Genomic DNA, 20,008 nt, shown 5'->3' on the forward strand with positions numbered 1-20,008 from the left:
ACATTGCCGTGTAGTTTCGGGCATGATAATGTGAAGACGCTTCTATGTCATTCTTCCATCAATTATGTCCTGAGTACCTACTATTCACTAGATTTACGACCTGGTCACAGAGAATGAAAATGGATCTGTAGATCTTTAGAGTGTCATATAGGACAATCAACATAAAATACCAAATTTAATGTTGGATAGTGTGGCAAAGTATTTAGAAGAACTATTAAAGGAGTCCTTGAAGGTCTGCTACCATGAAAGCTCTGTGAAGGCAAACCAGGGAATCAGACTATCGTTCAACGAGGGAGTGGGCAGCCACTCATTCTGCTACTCACTAAATTTACAATGTTGTAAGTAAATATTTGTTTTTCAACTGATCAATGAAAAAAATAAGACTTGTTTATTGACTTCAAAATGCTCATTATTCAATGCAAAGACAAAATTCCATAAGTAATACATAAACATAAAGAGAAATGAAGCAAAATGGCTACCTCATTACAGCCAACCCTCAATATGCATGGTGATGGCCCCAGAACTGTCATGTATAACAAGGTCTCCAGGTGCTATATGAAACAGCAGTTCTTGCATTCCACCTGTGCATGCATTGTGTATTTTTGAAATCATATGTAGATCACTATTGCACCTAACAAAACATGAACACTGTGTAAATATCTGCTACACTATGCTTTTTTGGGGAGTGATGGTAAGAAAATAGTTTAAGTTTGCAGAATAGACAAATCACAATTAAACCTAAGTTGTTCATCTCGGTGGAGTTAGAAACAATGCATAGTACATACAGAAAATATGCTTGGAATGCTATGGAGTCAAGACGAAGGGAGCCAACTCATGTCAGCTACTCCCTCATATAAAGACTTTGTAGGTCTTGGTAGAACACATGAATTTACTGTTGGTTTGGTTGAAGCCTTAGATAGTGATTTGAGTTCTCTTCATTTTGCATTTCTGACACTATATCCCAGTGAAGGTTTGAAATTATTAAAGATATCCCTCATCCCACCCTTTTTCTCTCTTACTCTTACGATTTAACTTTCATATCTTGCAGATAAAAGAGAGCTGAACTTCTGTACCTCTCCACTCTTCAGAACTTCACTCATAGATGACACACTTACTTGTGTTTATACCATTGCCTCTCTTGGAAAGAAAGCAAAGCCATCATTTCCTGGGAACTAACGTTGGGTATGGCCTCCAGGTCTAACACTTCTGTTACATCCCTCCATGCCACTTCCACCCACTTCTTATGCCAATCATAAAAATATAGTCAAATGACCCCACTTCAAATTTCTCCTTGAAATCAACTCATTTGTTTTTATTCAAATTTCTTTCAGTAACAAATTCAATTCTTTCAACATTATGTAGTATTAGTTTTTATATATTCACATGTACATCATCAAATCCAACTGTACGGATGCAATGTGTTTGAAAAATAACTGCATCTTTACTGAACATCTATCTTATTCTGATGATTAGGTCCTAAAAGTATACTCTAATAACTATTGCCATGACAGGTGCATTGCATTAAACACTATAAATAGTCTATATATGATGCAAAGTGTACAAAACGATATGCTTCACTCCATACCTGTGAGACCAGACCTGTGGCTTTTGTTATTCATGGGCATCCTGAAACCAACCACATATGGATAACAAGAGCAGTTATAATTTATTTTCATCTGCTTAAAAGATTAAGATGACATGACAGATAGTTTCCTCTATGTTAAAGTAAATCTGCCATTAAAATATTGTATATTCTACTCCCAGTCTAGAGATCTTCCTGGGCTGGAACCAATAGCCATTCTCTAGTCCTCCCATCTTCTTCTACTGTCTGTCTCCTCTCTAGCACAGAACGCACCTGTCCCTTGCCTCTCCTGCTTTGCAGCCCTCCTGTCTCCTACTCCCATCTCATGTCCCTAGTATTCTCTACTCCAGCTTTAACTCTACAAATCTGCCTTATTTAATTTCATAATTCCTCATGTATGACTCTTCTACTTGTGTGTTGTTGATCTTCAAACCAGCATTTTCACATTTCCTTTTTCTCCTAAGTCTGACTGACATGTTCAGCTTCCTGGTAGTGCTGCTTGGCTGCCATATGTTATTTCTACTTTAATATGTTCAGGCATAATAAGTACCATCTTCCTAATTCCAAATCTTGTCTCCCTTATCTTGGCTAACAATGCCGTATTTGACTCATTTTTTTTAAATAGGGAGATTGCCTAGACTTGAATTTTCACTTTGATTGCTTTAGCTTGTCTTATCCATCATTACCTATCCATATGCTTTTACCTTCAAAATCTCCCATTTGGCATGCAACGTTCAAATATTGTCTCCCCTATCCCATTCCCAGTAGCACTGTCTTCACCATAATGGAACACTATGTACCAAAAACTTCTCTTTTCAACTTCATACATTTTCCTAGTAAACCAGAATTCTTTTCACAGATGTCATTGTTGGGCTTGCATTGCCATTAGAATAGGGTATAAATTCCTTACAGCCTATTGATTACCACAAACTCACAGTCTGTAGCTGGAAGTTTTCCTGTGTCCCACCCAGTCCACAGCCACTCAGACCCAAGTAAACACACAGAGGCTTATATTAAAACTGCTTAGCCATTAGCTCACGCTTACTATTGACTAGCTCTTATACTTAAACTCAGTCCATTTCTGTTAATGTATATGTCACCATGTGTTCTGTGGCTTTACCTGTGTGCCATTACATGCTGCTCCCTAGAGGGTGGACTGGCATCTCTTGACTCAGCCTTCCTCTTCCCAGACTATTTCTTGTCTGCTTATTCCACCTTTACTTCCTGCCTGGCTTCTGGACAATCAGTATTTTATTAAACCAGGGTAAAAAAGCATTGTCCCACAGCAACAGCCACATCTTCCACTTCTTCATAGCCAGCATTCAATAAACAACCTGTCTTTAAGTTTCTATTGCCATGAGGAAAAAAAAAAAAAAAACACCATTATCAAAAGCAAATTGGGGGAGGAAAGGGGTTACTTAGCTTGTATTTTCATATCACAGTCCATCATGAAATGAAGTCAAGGCAGGAACTCAAGGCAGGAACTGAAACAGAGGCCATAAAGGAATACAGTTTACTGGCTTGCTTCTTATGACTTGCTCAGCCTGCTTTCCTATAGTACCTTAGACTACTAACCCAGGGGTAGCACTGTGCACAGTGAGTGATCTGGGCCCTCATATATCACTCAGCAATCAAAAGGATGCTCCACAGGCTAGTCTAGTGGAGGCATTTCCTCATTTGGGGTTTCCACTTTCCATATGACTCTAGTTTGTGTCAAGGTGATATAAAACCAGCCAGAACATGATCTTTACCCTGAATGGACATGCACTTCTGTGGCCCTGGCAGTTGCCTAAACAATATTTACTATCTTCATTACCTAATTTTTCTACTTGCATATTTATCCACTAGAATCCTCTCCACCTGTGTACTCCCCTCACCTACTGGCTCCCTCTACCTTTATAGTTCTCCATCTGTGTTGCCAAGCTGAACATCACCATTACTGAGCTGACCTTATCTGCTGATCCTAAACACAATTACTGGCTTCCTTTTCCTGCCTAGTAGCATGATGTATATTTTATTGTTGTGCTTCTTTTGCACTTGGGTATATTTTCATGAATGCTTTCACATGTGCTCGTTATAGAATCTGGTCTTCATTTCTGATCAATGAGGCCTCTGATGCAAGAAGAAAAGCTTTACTTACCTTTGAAATGTAATTCAACACATATCTGCTAAAAAATAGTATATACTTAGAACATGTTTACTATCAAGTTAATTAGCAGTAAAAATTATAGTTTTGGCACTGATAATGAATCGTGGATTGATATCTGCCTTATGAACTAAACTTCTTTACTTTCCCAAGCTTTGCTCCTCCAAATGAGAAGACATGACATATAGTTTCCTCTACGATTGAAGATTCTCTCTTCTTCTTTCTTCAAATGGAAGCAAAAAATAAAAACTGGTGTGAAGTGGTCACTGCACACCTGTGTTGGCAAGCTGTCGAATTTTGTTCCTGACATTAATTGGATCATGCACTGAATCTGGGAATCGATGGGTAAAGCAATGAGAAGAGATGACTAGGGATGCAGAACAGTGTTCTGCCTCTCAACAGTGATGAAAGCGACACCAGAAGAGCTATCTTTTATCCCCTGCAAACAGATGGCTTCAAACAGCATACACTACAGACAGCCAGATTGCTAATGCTCACCTCTGAGCACTTAGGCCAGCTAAAGAAATGAAAAATTAAAACCTAAACAACAAAGGGCACTTCCTGGGAGGCATGCCACTAAGCTATGCTAAAGGCAATTATGAGCTGATTTTAAGGCTCTGCCTGCTGTTTTCTTAAATGACCTGCTGTATGAGAGGAATTTTATGATGGAAGAATAGCTAAACATTAGGAAAAAAGCATTCCTGATTTCTGACTTCACTAGTTAAAAGGAAAGAAAAAGTTAAAGTTAATAAAACAAGAAGAAAGCTGCATTCATTGATTATACCCATATCCTGCTGCAAAAGAAAATAATAAATGTTCAAAGAAATTTATGTTAGCATTTGCGCAGTGGTAGTAAAGAAAAAAATAACTAGAAATGTGTACCTAGTTGTCTATGTGGGTGATGTAAAATTAGACTAGGAGGCAGGGTACCCCACTATCATTAAAACATACTGCTTAAATCTGCCCAAGCAATCCAAGTTGGCATATATTGTGTGTTTCTCCAGTATGCTTAGTTCTATCCTTCACAAGCAATTCTCACAATTTAAAGGAATTATAAAAGGCTCCTTATGTTGTTTTCTAGGTTTTTGATAGAAGTTGTTGAATTCGTATGGGTAGTTTTCTAACATGATTATAAAGTCTATTTCTTCAATATAAGTCTTTCCAAGGGTATTTTGACAAACTTCTGTCTCAGACACCCATCACTATATTAATTTAAGTTACATGCATTGATTTATGCTTCCTATCAAGCACTGTAGTAGGTGCTGTGTGGCAACCATGCATGCTTCTAAAATACAGACTCTAAGGGGAAAATGGGATTAATAAGGTGATTCCAAGTGGGGAGGGGTAAGAGGAGGGCAGAGGAGGATAGTAAAGTGGTTGTTAATATTAAGGATGCTATAAAAAGCCATCTAGAACCTTCCTAACTATATATATATATATATATATATATATATATATATATATATATATACATATATATGTGTGTGTATGTATGTATATACACACACACACACACACACACACACATATATATATATATATAAGTTTATTTGGAGAAACCCTACATGGTGTTTGTGTGTGTGTGTGTGTGTGTGTGTGTGTGTGTGTGTGTGTGTGTAAAACCCTCCTCTAAGAATCCATAGAATAGAAGAAAAGAACCCCAGTGCAAGATGTGGGAGATCCCCCTTCATGTTGTTGGTCAGAGGAGTCCCAGAGAACTCCCAAAGAATACAGAATATCACCATTGCTTTTGGTTACTCATCAGAACTTAATAGTAAAGACCCTATTGCTGAAGACACCAAACACTTTGGTCACAGGACATGGAAAATAAAGCTGGTACTGACTTAGGAGCTTACTCTGTGCTGGCTAATCTTCATAGTTACAGATGGTACTATGAAAGTTGCTAGGGGAGAAAAGTCATCAAGAGTTTTACTTAGCTGTGGACATTGTGAGGTACAACAATGCAACAGTAGCATGAACCAACAGATTTATGCTTGCACTTCAGGACTGCTCCACAGGAGGGTATTCACTTGGTTCTATAAATCTGGACAAGAATCTTTAGCTGGGGAGGTAATATGTCCTATAGGAGAACGTATTTTGTTAATGGGCACAGCATGAAATCATCTTCTAAATTCTTATTCTTACTCTTATACTAATAATTAGTGCAACTCTTATTTATCCTCAAAGAAGCTCCTTATTTTAGTAGATAGAGGTTAACACAGGCTCACAGTGGGTTAAAATGCAGAGAATAAATAACTTGGAATATTTAGTCCCAAATGGGACTCCTGTATACCTTCTTCCCTAAAGGCTCAGGTTGTATAACAACACAGATGGCTGAAAGATTGTAAGAAACATAGTCTTGTTTCAGAATTATTGAACTCATGAACTCACAGAGATTGTGGCTACCTACATAAGGCCTATACACAATCAAGGCAGTCAACATTGCAGCAGGGATGTGTATTTGGTTCATGAGTCCAACTCCTATCTGAGAGCAGTTGACAGTTGATGGGAAAAAGAATCAGTTTTATTCAAGGGTGTGGCCCATGGAAAGTTGTTTATTTTCCTCTGGATGGCATCATACCCATGTGCATATGGGGAGCATAAATGGACTCTAAGGGGGGATAAAGAAAAGGAAGAAAAGGGTATGAAGATGAAAGGGGAATATGAGGGTATCTGAGATAAGTTGGAAAGGGTGTGAGGAATACATATGATCATATACATGTACATGTACACATGTATGAAACTCTCAAATAATAAAATAAGATTTTTTAAAGTAGATATATGAAGGGTATTTTTTTTAATTCTCTAAGTCTTGAGCTATTAGAATCTGATCCCTATCTGAAGAGGGCCCAAGTTTATCTCTATCTTCAAGCCATAGGCTTCCTTTGAATTCCCTTCCAAGCCCTCCCAGGGACTAACTTTGTTTTCTTTAGTTTCACTTCTACCCCAAGGTACCATCTCACTTTATTCCCAGACTGCATTACAGGCATTCCAGAAATCAACAGAAATGAGAATGGACACAGAATCAGTCAGGTCCTAGCCAAGCAATAACAAGCATACTTTGAGCTAATGAGACTGAAAGATGCAAGCCTTCCAATAAACATTCAGTCAAACCTCATGTGTGAAGTACAAAGAAAGATGTGAAAAGCAAGCTTGATTCTCAGTGTCTGGGGGGTGCCCCCTAGAACCTAAGAGCTTTGAGGTAGACTCTCTGAGAAGGGAAGAGTGAAAAATCAGTACTCCACAATGGCATCAGCAAACACTTTAAAGCTTACTACTGTTGCTTATGATGAAATTAAATTAAAAAGAAAACGGCCATTCTTTCCCTCCTGAACCCAAACCATGCTGTCTGTGATTGAGGTGAAGGTGTCTGGGGAAGGGAAACAGGACAAGGTATTCATCCATCCCAGGTGACTTCTGAAAAGTGCCCAAGGCTTCTTCTGGGAACAGTCATCATCTTCTTCAGAAGCATTGAACCATTCAACACATCTCCAGACTGCCTGTCTGTTAGGGACAGAGTCATGAATGCTCTCTTAGAGCAAAGGCACATGGACCACAACAACTCCTGTGCAGCCAGGACCTGTTCAAACAGCACACCTTGATTCTGTGGTTGGAACTCAGTTTTTCTAACAAGATTCAAATGAAGCCCATACTATTCATCCTGCTCCACTCAAAGCAGGTGATAATAAAGTAGTAGGACAGTAATACATCCAACAGCATGGCAGGGATGTACATCATGTAGCTGTGTCTTGCCTTGAAATGAAACCACAAATGAGCAACCAGAAGCCCCAAATGCCTATTCTTAGATATGGAAACAAAGAAATAGTAGAACAAGTTTCCTAGCTGAATGCCCTTGAAAATGTTAGGAAACATTTCTAAGTGTTCTTCATTTTCTCTAGGATCACTACTAGTGGAAGTGAAGACATTTAGCACCTTGCTGGGCACATAGTCCTATTGAAGGTGAGCTCCTCAAATGGAGGTCTCCACTTTACAGGTTGGAGTAACATTTTGCTACAAATTTTAATCTCATTCCAGATCTGAAAATACACCTGCTGCAATGACCACATGCTGAGGCATTCCTCTCAGGTAACAAAGTTGGGAGCAATGCAATTGTATCCCCTTCCTCCTGTCCTTTCCTTTTCCAGAGTATTTACAGTACCTCGGGAACATGCCCTTCATTTTACCTCTAATAAAATACTGTTTTTAAACTCAGCAGGAAAAACTGCACCCATGATGTACAAAAACTGCTCAATGACTGTCAGTCAACTGGCTTCATTTTAGGGTTCTATATTTCCAGCTTGTTTCCACAGGTGAGGATAAGTGCCAGTAAAAAAAAAATAGTATGAAGACCCACCTGGAATTGTCATAAATACTCTGAGGTAAAATGGAAATTTTTGTAAAGCCAAACTAACTAACTAACTAAACAAATAAATAAATAAATAAAAACTCCATAAAATGTTAACTGTCATTTGGAAATACATTTTTTGGGCTTGCTGATAAAATAAACCTGGTGAATAATTAATTACCTTTCCCTCAAAGCTTGACTTTGAAGTGATATGCATGCTATAGTCATCTATGTTCTAGCAACTGCAATGAAACCAGGGATAAAAGTGAGCCATGTTGTCTTAATTTGCTTTTTATTGCTGTTAAAATAACTCACTAAAACCTCTTAAGGAGCAAAGGGTTTATTTGGCTTATACTTCCCTATCATAGTTCACCATTGAGGGAAGTCAAGGCAGGAACTCAAGGCATAATCCTGAAGGCAGGAACTGAAGCACAGCACATGGAAGAAAACTGCCACTGACTTTCTCTCCATGGATTCATCAGCTTGCTTTCTTATATAGTCCATGACTACCTGCCAGGTATGACACTGTCCACAGAGGGCTGCACCCTCCAGCATCAATCATTATTCAAGAAAATGTCCTAGCAGACACCTTATAGGGCAATGTGATGGAAGCATTTTCTCAATTGGTGTTACTTCTTCCCAAGTGAACCTAGCCAGTGTCAAGTTGAACAAAAACCTAACCAACATTATTGATCCTTGTCAGTCTGACATATAGACATATCACTTTTAAACCAATAACCTTGCCTTTCTGATTTATCCCCAGGACACAGTCATAAAAGCAAAGCAAAACCAAAAATTCAACAGTGTGAATAGCTCAGTGTACAATATCTGGGAATCACAACCTTCTGGGCTTCAGAAGGTCTGAGTAGCTCTGCTTCTTCAGCTCTTCCTTCTACAGTACACACTCAGTTTGTCCCGGAGGCTTAGGCTACTTCTACTCCACACCTGCTACTTTCTTTAGCAGCCCATTATTTGGTGGGTATTCACAGCAATTGGCCTATTCTTTCACCAGTGGATTCTCCTCATCCATATTCAGGGACCCCCAAGCCACAAATGGAACCAAGTTGTGATGGTTTGAATAGTAATGGCCCCCATAGGCTCATGTATTTGAATTTTTGTTCATTAGGTAGTGGTGCTACTTGAGAGGGTTTAGGAGGTATGGCCTTGTCAGATTATGTGTAACCTTATTGGCGGAATATCACTAGGGATAGACTTTGGGGTTTCGAAAGCTCAAGCTAAGTCCAGTGTCTCTTTCCTGCTGCATGTCAATCCAGATATGGAACTCTCAAGCTACCTCACTACTACCATGTCTGCCTGGATGCCACCATGTTCCCTGCCATAATGACAATGGACTAAACCTCTCAAACTGTAAGCAAGCTGCAATTAAATGCTTTCCTTTATAAGAGTTGCCGTGGTCATGGTGTCACTTCACATCACTAGAACACTAAGACGTAAACCTAAAATTCCCCAAGACACTTTGACATGAGTTTCCACAGTAACTGAGGCTGCACCTTCACTAATGACCTCTCTCTGCCTCTCATCCTGCCAAGCTTCAGCTTCTCTCCATGACCCCTCCATCCTGCAGTGCTCACACTGCCAACACAAGTACCACACGGGAGACTCTTGCACATTACCAGTTTTAGCTGACAATAAGAGTTGCAGCCTTGGAGCCCTCTGGACAATAGCTTCCATGTACTAAGAATATAATTTGGAATTTCACCTCAGTGATGATGGTCTTCTCTTAACCACAGCTGATTCGTCAGCCCCAGCTAACCAGCATCAATTTTCTCAAAATCAAGATTTGATTTTCATTTCAATGGTGATGGTATCTTGTTAATCACATTTGACCCATCAGCTCCAATGACCAGAAATCACACATTCTTAGTTCAATAAATATTCCACAGATATCCATGATAGAGTATTTGCTTTCCTTTGAAACTTCAGAAGTCAGACTTTCATTTTCTGCACTGCTATCAACATTAACTTCTAGGTTTTTAGAGCAGCTCATTAAACTCTGAACACTCAATTGATTTTCTAGCCCAAAATCCCAAAATTTTTGACAATCTTCCCACAATAACCTTGCCATATCTGTCAGAGCAATGCCTCTTGGTACCGATTTGACAAGACAAATAAACAAAAATAAAGCTAACCAGTATATATGTGAACTATTAGGTCTCATGTTCCTTAATCTGTAAGAAAGGACCCTTAACTTCCTTGCTACTTTGGATCTCTCTCTGTGAATCATATGTGGACATCCAATGACCAACTTCTATTCAACACAATTGAACCCTTGTCAACCTGACACATAAACACAACACTAATAAACCAATAACCTTGCTTTTCTGATTTATCCCCAGGACATTTTTACAATAAAATCAACTTGAAACCAAAAATTCAACAGTATAAAGAGCTCAGTGTCCCATATCTGGGACTAACAACCTTTTGGGTTTCAAAGATACCTCAGCCTGGCATTATTATCATGGAGCCATGGTCCTTTTCTTAACAATCACAAGAATAGCTGTCTTATAGGGCACAGGAATGGTTTTAGGATAAAATTTAACCTTGATTGAAATTCAGAATCAAAAACAAACAAAAAAGCAAATTTTGAACAAAGCCAAGCTGCCTCCCTGCCTTCAGAAGTTGAATGGTGGCTGGTGTGAACTGTTTGAAACAACCTTAAACAGGATAATTACAGAAGAAACTAGATAAACTATGCCTGGCTTCTATGGGAAGTATTTCTAAAATTCTTGCTCAAGGGAGATGTAAAAATGTCTACCTCTCCTTCTAAGATTCTAATGACAAACCTAGGAACAATTCCACCTAAGTCACTCTGGGTCACCAATGAGTTTATTGTATTTCCTTACAGGGCGTCCAATGAGGAGTTACTTACAGGGTGCTCTCCACAAAAGGTGGTACTAAAAGCCTCTGCATGTGCACTGTTCATCTATAGGCTGTATGAGCAGTGGCCCAGCCCTAGACCCTCACCCTCCTGCCTTATATTCTGGGCTGAAAAGGACTTCCGGGTTCTCCACTTCTAGTTATAGAGCAACTACAGGAAATCCAGAGATCACAGAGCCTTGAGCAGAGTGTGATTGCTCAGTCAAGGTAGAAAACAGTATGTGAGTGGCTGACTTCTAGGGAGAGTAGGATTTTCATTCTAGAAAAGGGACACCATGCTTGCTAAAGTGCCTGGAAGTACATCAGTTGCCATCACAACGACCAGTTGCTATCCTTGAGCTCAGTGCTCTACACAAACCACAGGGACACCCGTGTAACACAGAGAGGGAAATTTTAGAGGTCAGAATGCTTGAGCTCATTATAGACTACTGTTTAATGTCTTCCATGGGCTTGGCTAACAAGGACGTGACTTCCCTCAAAGTCAGCTCTGGAGCATGGGTGCCCTATCAATTCTCAGGATATGGAGGCTACCAGCAGTTGTGGTTTGAAAGAAAATGCCCCCCCCAAGGGAGTGGCACTACCGGGAGGCGTGGCTTTTTTGGAGTAGGTATGGTCTTGTTGGAGGAAGTGTGTCAGTGTGGAGGTGGGCTTTGAGGTCTCATATATGCCCAAGCCACACCCAGTAAGACAGACTACTTCCTGATGCCTATGAGTCATGATGTGAGAACTCTCAGCTCCTTCTCTAGCACCATGTCTGCATGCATGTTGCCTTGACTCCTGCCATAATGACAATAGACTAAGCCTTTGAACTGTAAGCAAGCCACCACAATTAATTTTTTTCCTTTATAAGAGTTACTATGGCCATGGTGTCTGTTCACAGCAATAGAAACTCTAAGACAAGCAGAAGCAGCATAGCGGGAAGCTCCTTACCTACAGTGAGCTTGGTGCATAGGCCCTTACTGGACAGCTTCAGTCAGTCCATTCAGAGTGTCCAGCACTGGACTCCACATTCCCAGTCTTCAATAATGATGACCCCACTCCTTAAGCCCCTTGGTAAAAATCTTAAAATGAAAAACAAATAAATAAATAAAAACGCTGCACTACTGAGTCTTATTCTGCAGTGATGAAGGCTTACACCTAGCCATATAGATGGATAATCCTCTAGTATTTCCCAGAGGCCATGTGCAAGTATGGAAGAATTGTACAAGTGAATTATCTACAAGTGAGCCCAACTGAATTCCTTAACTTGATGGTTGTTTGGCTTGGAGGGACTCTCCACCCCTTTCTCGAACTCTTATATCCTCCCTGTCCCATTTCCTGCAAGGGGCACTAAGTCCCAGAAGGGGTGACATAGATATTTGATTATTTTCCTCCAATTGTAGTGAATTGTACCTAATTCTCATCCTCGTTCTTCTGTCTCTAGAATGTGGCAGTTGGTGAGTCTCAGTGGTATCCCTTCTCAGACAAATCACAAATGAAAGGGAAGAAAATGGGAAACAGAGAAATATAAAATTCAGACCCTGACTGCATTAATAACTCATGGATGTAAACATTAATGCTTGGAAGGCACCTTAGCAGATGCATCACATCCCTCCAATAAAACAATCATGTGGCTTCTCCATGACGTCTACATGAACCTGTAGTTCTACATGATCCTGCCTATAGAACCAAATGTGTGTTCTCTTCCATGGATGGGTCTTAAATCAACTGGTGAGCTTTTGGTTGTATATAAAGTAGTTGGATACTGCTGCATCAGCAAGCAAATCTTGCATGGTAGTCTGTAGTGGAGCACATGGAGTCCATCATTAAGTATGACTGCTGGTGACAGCTGTCCCCCAGAAATATGCATAGTGCTTTCTGGCACTATGAACATCAGATTTTGGGTTTGTAATGGGGGGGGGTGAGGAGTGGCTTCTAGTTTAATCTCAGTTTGATTTCTCCCTTTTTCTGTGCTCACTGCATGTGGTATAGCTAGTGATATGATTTTACCATATTGTTCTGGTATGTAACCAGCATCCATGCAAGATACTTTATCATTTCAGAGTCCTCTGGGAACTCCTTAGTCAATATTTCACTGGGGTGGGCTACTAACTCCTGGCAGTGTGATTCTCATTGAAGAAACACATGGCTTCTGGGAAGGCCTTCTTCCACCCACATAGGGTTCCTTCTGCACCTAAGGCTTTCCACTATTATGTCAGCAACCCATTCTTTCTGTCAACCTTCCCTAGCATTACATGAGAGGTGGAAATGCATTTCACACAGTTGCCTCAGCCCAGGTTTGCACACTAGTGTTCCTTAAATGAGTGCTCCTGTCGTGATCAATTCTCAGTAGGACCTATACATGAGAGAGAGATGGGTAAGGCCCTTGATGGTTGCTTCGCCTCTTCCTGGATTGCAGAGAAGAGCATGTGTAAGAGCTGTGACAACATCTACACAGGTGAGAAGACAGTTGCACCCCTCTCAGACTGGCAGGATCTCTGTATAATCTACTTGCCAGTTCCTTGTGGGACAGATTGACTTAAGTACTTGTTCTGTCCTAACATCCATCCATGGGGGCTATAAATAAGAATAATCCTCACAAGACTAGCATCATGCTGAATTTCATCACCAGCCAAGGCTCCTGTGTTACTACTGTCTATACAATTCTTAGCTCATTCCATGAACTCCAATCTCTCCTCTCTCTCTCTCTCTCTCTCTCTCTCTCTCTCTCTCTCTCTCTGTCTCTCTTTCTCTGTCTCTGTCTCTCTCTCTCTCTCTCTCTCTCTCTCTCCTCTTTCTAGTCACAGTGTCTATGTTTATTACTACAGCGGCTGATACCATCAGCGTACCTAGCATCAGTAGGTATTGGAGGCATCTCTTGGCTGGAAAGTCAGTTACAGGAGGCAAGGAGATACTGGCCCCAGTACACCAGTACCACCTACATGACATTGGTGATCTGACTTGCTGACAGTATACCTCACTGCTCATTTGCATATCATCTTTGTAGCTTTGGGTTTTGTACTACCCCTGAAAGAGAATAGGCCAAAAGACATGTGACCCACTCATTTATAGAATAGGTTGGTTTTAAGGAAGCTAAAGTGAAGTCAGTAATGGACTCCACCTGGTACAGTGCCTTATATACCACAGGAACATTGTTCTGGGTGGTGTACTGAGTATTGGAACCATCCCATGACATGGGCCAAAACTCTATTAAGACTGTCTACTTCAATTATCATTGTCATAGGCTTTAACTAGAACCCCAGGGCTCCTTGTGTGAATTCTATTAGAAAGGGACAGAGGTGTTGGAGCATTGAGGAACACATCTGCTCAACCTGTTTGACAGTAATTTGGGGTTGTTCAAAGGGCTTTTCCACCCTAATGTCATGGTGTATCTCTTTTTTGTACCAGATTGTACAGAGGATTGTTGGCCTGAGTAAGGCAGGGCATAAAACTTCTATATCACTTTTTGCCCTCAGAGGTAATTGTAAGAGTTTATCTTCCTTGTTGAGTATCTTGTATATCCTACATGACCACAAACATTTTATCACCTCTTATACTTGTCACAGGCTACCATAGGGCTCAACATTGCCACCGATACTCCATAACAATTTCATGATCCTTGCTGATTTTGTTTCTTTCTTAGGTCTTTCATAAGCACAGTCACTTCTGCACCAGTGAACTGAATATCATAATATTGCTTCCTGAATACTCTGCTCCCTCAGCAGTGCCTTCCTGTCATAGGAGCTAATCCATCTGGGACTGACTCCCCTCACATTGCTTTAGATTGTGAAGCATTTTTCTCAAGGAGAGATGATTGGTGGCTGTATTGTGAAGTTTCTCTGTTTTTGGAGCACCCAAACAGATCCAGTCTATCCCAAGACCTCACCAACCAGGCATCAAGGGGCTTCTTTGTTGCTGGTTTGAAAGTCTTCCCTAGCTCCCCAACATCTCTCTCTGATTACTACAGTTCCCCGAATCAGCCTTTTACTGTGACCTCAATCAACATACCCTCTCTATGTTATGGGTCATACCTGAAGGGCAATCCCTGTCATTTCTTGGCCACTCTCTTCCCCATCACTACCTGACTCCTTCCATTGGTTCTCAGTTTTGGAGTCCCAGGAGGGGGTCTGTATCACTGATGTAATTTGGACTTCCCCCTCCTTTTGACACCTGAGTAGGAAAAGCAAACAAACAAAACAATCCCCAGCAGCCAACACCTCCATCTCTTCTCCTTTTTTCCCAATTTACTCACTAAGTCAAAGGCTAGTACAAAGACACCAAGTCTTAGGGCAATTTCTCCCTTGTACCTGAAGTCTCCCTCTGGGCTGCTACCTCAGCTTCGACAGATACCTTATTGGCTGCCTCTCCAGCTACTTGCTGATACCTCTGCTCCTGGTGAATCATACACAGGGAACATCATGCCTGTTCTAGATCTACAACTGTTCTCAGAGCATCTCCATACATCCTAGATGGACTGCATTCATCAAGTAGGTGGTCCACTTCATCCTGGGACTTCCACTAAAGTCTCTGCCCTGGTATCCTAACCTTAGTTACATACCTTAATTACTCTCAGCCCTATTCTTGCCCTTGCTACAAAGGGACAAATCAACATGTCAAAATTTCTGCTGCAAACTAGTTCCTCCACCCCTGCCACAATTTCACAGTTCCATTCTCCATATCAGGAACAACATGATTGCTCTTACCAAACTCATCCTCTCTCGATGTATCCTGCAAACTGTTCTAAAAATTGCTAAAATTACTTCCCAGGGAGAGGTATAAATAACGTCTACTCCTCCTTCTATAATTCCAATAACCAAAAGAGGTACAATTTCTCCAATGTTTGCTCTAGAAAATGTGTTTATTGGACTTACTTATAAGGCATTGGTGTGGGTGTTCCTTCTCAGGGGCCTCCCTGGAAAATCTTTAAGTAGCAGAGATAATGATTTTTCCATAGCTGCAGAGCTGGTTCCTTCTTTCCCTCAATCCTTCCTGGCCTATATACTCTAGTCCTCTCCCCCTCTCCCAGACTACATGCAATTAGGGCAAATTTGAATAAATGGGTGAGATGGAGTGGCTATTTAAACAGTCAACAATATCAACAGGGATTGTCTTTTGCAAGTGAGCATAGGTAAAGTCTAGAAGAGGGCAGCTGGTTGAATCAGAATATTTTCATATGCAATGGGTCTCTCCAAGAATCCACTGGGAAGAAAAAAAAAATGTTGGAAATCAATAAATTGTTTTTGTCATATTTGTAAATGTGTTGTCCATGGGTATGTTCTGCTTCCTCCTAGTTACTGTGGGCAATTCACCCAAGGGGATCAACTGGTATAAGGACTATCAGGCTGAAATGGTAATACTGGAGTGAAAGAAAACCCAAACCACTTCATTCCAATTAAAATAAGGGTGGTCATTTAAGAGCCTGAGTGTGGGGATAGGGGAGAGGCAAGAGAGGGACCAGGGAGTGGCCTTGATGCATTTCCACTAGCCTACTAGGCCTCCTTGGACTTTAAATGGAATGGGGGTTTAAAAGGTTTTTGTTAGAGTGAAGTACATCTGAATTATTTCTGAAGGTTTATTATTATTATTCTATTAGTTCACTTGATCGATGATTCTGAAGTATTTTGATAGTTTTGTCAACACCAAGAATCACAGAAAATATCCCTTGAAGTCAGGATGTAAAAAAATAGTAATTCTGTGACATGTGAAAACATCAATTAGCAAAGTATGTCTAGTGGTAAATTGCCATTGGTTCCCTGCTGACAAATAAGGGGGGATCTGTGATTGGTATGCAAAATGAATAAAAAAATATTCTTAATAAAAAAACAAAAAAAGAACCACTGCATTAGAGTCCGTGAGTTTATCTTAGAAAGTCATAAAAAAAAAACATAATCATAAACGTGCCACAAAGAAGGGCAGGTGGCAGACTGTGTGTAACTGAACATGGCACCTTTCTCCATGTTTCTGAGCTGCTGGACAGTTTCTGGGACAGTGTTTCATTTCTGCACTCAAGGAGGAAACTGAGTGGTTATTTCAGGAGAATGCATTTATCTATCAGGCTGGCAGCCATTCCCCCACACTATTGATATTGATTGGTCTTTAAAATCTGGGGGGAGTTAGTTACAACTGGATGACTTTAAGTCTTCAAAGATATATTCCAGAGGAAAATTGCAGCTAAATCTCACTTATTGCCTCACAGACGATCCTAAAATCTTAGTGCATACATCAGTTTTAGACACCATGAAACCATTTAGTTTTTAAATGATTAAAAAATAAACAGCATCGGACAACAGATTACTCTATAGCTGAGACAAACAGGAGTGCTTTATTAGAAAATTAAGCAGTTTGTATGCTAGGTATTTTTAGAGTGAGGCATGCAGAGTTATTACTAATCCTCTTGTATTTGCAAGTTTCCTTCTTTGTAAGGTATGCTTGAAAGTGGTTAAAATGGAAAAAATGAACAGTCTGCTGGCCATATTTCTTTCGCTATGATGGAGCCTTCCTGGATGTAACCACCTCTGCAGAGGCATAAGGAATGTCAAGAGCTGGTATTCTCAGGCACAGAGAAAACCACAGCAACAAACAACCTCCTCAAAGCCTTCATCTTCCTTTAACTATGTCCACACATGAAGCAAAAGACAGATTTATTTTTCCAATATCTGTCCCTAAGGTACAGATAGATATAAGCAGAACCACTTTTCTGTCAAAACCTCACTAAGGCCCTTGATAGGGGAAAAAAATATCACAAGCTGTCCATGGTTGGATCGCCCAGCACTCCTTTCTGAACTACAGAATAGTACCACCTTTCTCAAGTCCCATGTTCTGTAAGTCTATTATTCAATGTGTGTGGGTGTTTTGGCTGCATGTACATCTGAGCACCATGTGCATGCAGTATCCTTGGATGCTGGAGAAGTTGTCATAGCTCCAGGTACTGAGTTACAGACAGTGGGGAGCCACCATGTAGGGGTTGGAAATTGAAACCAGGTCCCTGGAAGAGCAGTCAAAATGCTCTTAACCACTGAGTCATCTTTCCAGCCCACAAAATACTATTTTAGTTTTTACTTTTATATCTATAGCCAGTTGCTTTGTCCAGTACAGGCTTTCTACCTTCAATTTTGGGTCTATATGTTATGCATATATTAATTTCTAAGTATGTAAATATGCATAATAAATATATAATGTTAAGCCATTATTTTTAACTAGTTATAAGAAGAAACAGAAAGATAAAAATTTGCATGTAATTGCATAATAATTATCTTTACTAGTGGACAGATATCAAATTATCTTGTTTAGGTTGGAAAGCTATTATATCACCTGCATTTTGAAAGATAAATTAGCCAGATAAAGTGTTTTGGTCAGTTTTGTCACTGTCTTGACGAGCCCAGAGATTTTCTTACAAATCTTTACACTCAGGTGAGTGGTTGATTTTCTCTTGTTGCTTTTGAAGACTGTCTTTCACTTTCAGTATTTTTATTATGATCTGACCAATGGTGAATCTTGACGCTTATCCTACACAAAAGCTCACTAGATTTCAAGGGAATAAGAGAATAAACTAGTGTGTGTGTGTGTGTGTGTGTGTGTGTGTGTGTGTGTGTGTGTGTGTGTGTGTGTGATTTAGGAAGTTTTCTGTCACTGTCTATTCACATACTATGTATGCCCCAATGTTTTCTCATGTCTGCAACTTCTATTACACACTTGTAGGTACATATGATGTCATCTGCACTGACAGATTCCTCCAACAATAACCTCCATCATTCTTCAGAGTCTTGGTTCATTTTTGAAATCTATTTTTCTTTGTTTATTGGATCACATAATACTTACCCTTTGATAATATGGATAAGTTGGCTAATTCTTTCATCTTCTTTCATTTAAATCTAGTCTTGAGTTATCTCAACTGATTCTTTTAACTCACTATTGTAATACCAGAGTTAGGGCTAAATCCTCCAGGGATTCTCAGTGGACCAGGCTTGCCACCCATTCCAGAAAGGCCATTAGAGAGGAGTGGTGTGAATATAAGAGAAGAGCTTTATTAAGAGTGAAGGACAAACCCCCAGTCATCTATCTTCCACGTGCTTGCTGCTCAGTGTTACATGAGAAGGAAGTGACATAGACAAAGCCTGAGAACTCCTACCACGCAAGCCTGCCATCTTGGTTGGTAGTGGTCTTGCTGATCTTTCCCTTCAGCTATCATCTCCATAGTCACACAGCTGGAATTATTGTTGGTGCCAGAAGGCCTCTGCTGCTTAGGAGTTTCATTTCAGGCTTTTGTCCTAATGCGTTCATTAGTCAGGCCTTCCACAGTACAAGGAGAACTCTAAACAGCTCAGAAGGAAAGAGAGGAAACAAGATGGAGTCAGACACAAAATGGAGTGAGCTAGGGCTGTGGCCTCATTACAGTGTACAGACTGAGACTTTTCTGCATCTTTATTAATATTTTCTACCTTATATAAAATTCTCACCACCCAACCCTCTCCTGTTTTAAAGATGCTTTTCTTTAGTTTCATGAACACCTTTTCTTTAAAGGATTATTTTTAATTTGACAGACATCTGCTTAGACTTCCACATTGTTTTTTCTTCTATCCTATTGGTCATGCTTTGCTCTTTCTTTGCATAGCTAATTTTTTGTTGCTTCATTTTGTTCATTGATATTTTTTTTTTCAATAGACATGTTATAGGTAGTTTTATCAACTCTGGATGCTACATACTCCTCTAGGATTTGCTCTCACTATCTTTTTTGTTTCTTTAGTGACTGGCTTCACTATTTAATGAGTCTAAGTTTCCCACTCCCACATCCTTAAGCCTCTAGTGTCACCCCTCATGGATTGTATTTCTGAGCATGTCCAGAATCACCTGTGATGACTATAGTATCAGCAGGAGTCACTGTCATTCTCCTAACCAAACCCAACTCTTTCAAGTTTTACTGAGTGCTGAGTTGCTATTCCACTGGTGTCATAAATATTCCAGAATTATTCCAGTCAAGATATGGCCTCTAAGTAAAGAGTTTATAAGATCCATGTCCGGCATGTGTCCTAACCCCAGCAGCCTACTCCTAGATATGTGT

The sequence above is a fragment of the Peromyscus leucopus genome, chromosome 16_21 (assembly GCF_004664715.2).
Source record: "Peromyscus leucopus breed LL Stock chromosome 16_21, UCI_PerLeu_2.1, whole genome shotgun sequence".
Taxonomy (NCBI): domain Eukaryota; kingdom Metazoa; phylum Chordata; class Mammalia; order Rodentia; family Cricetidae; genus Peromyscus; species Peromyscus leucopus.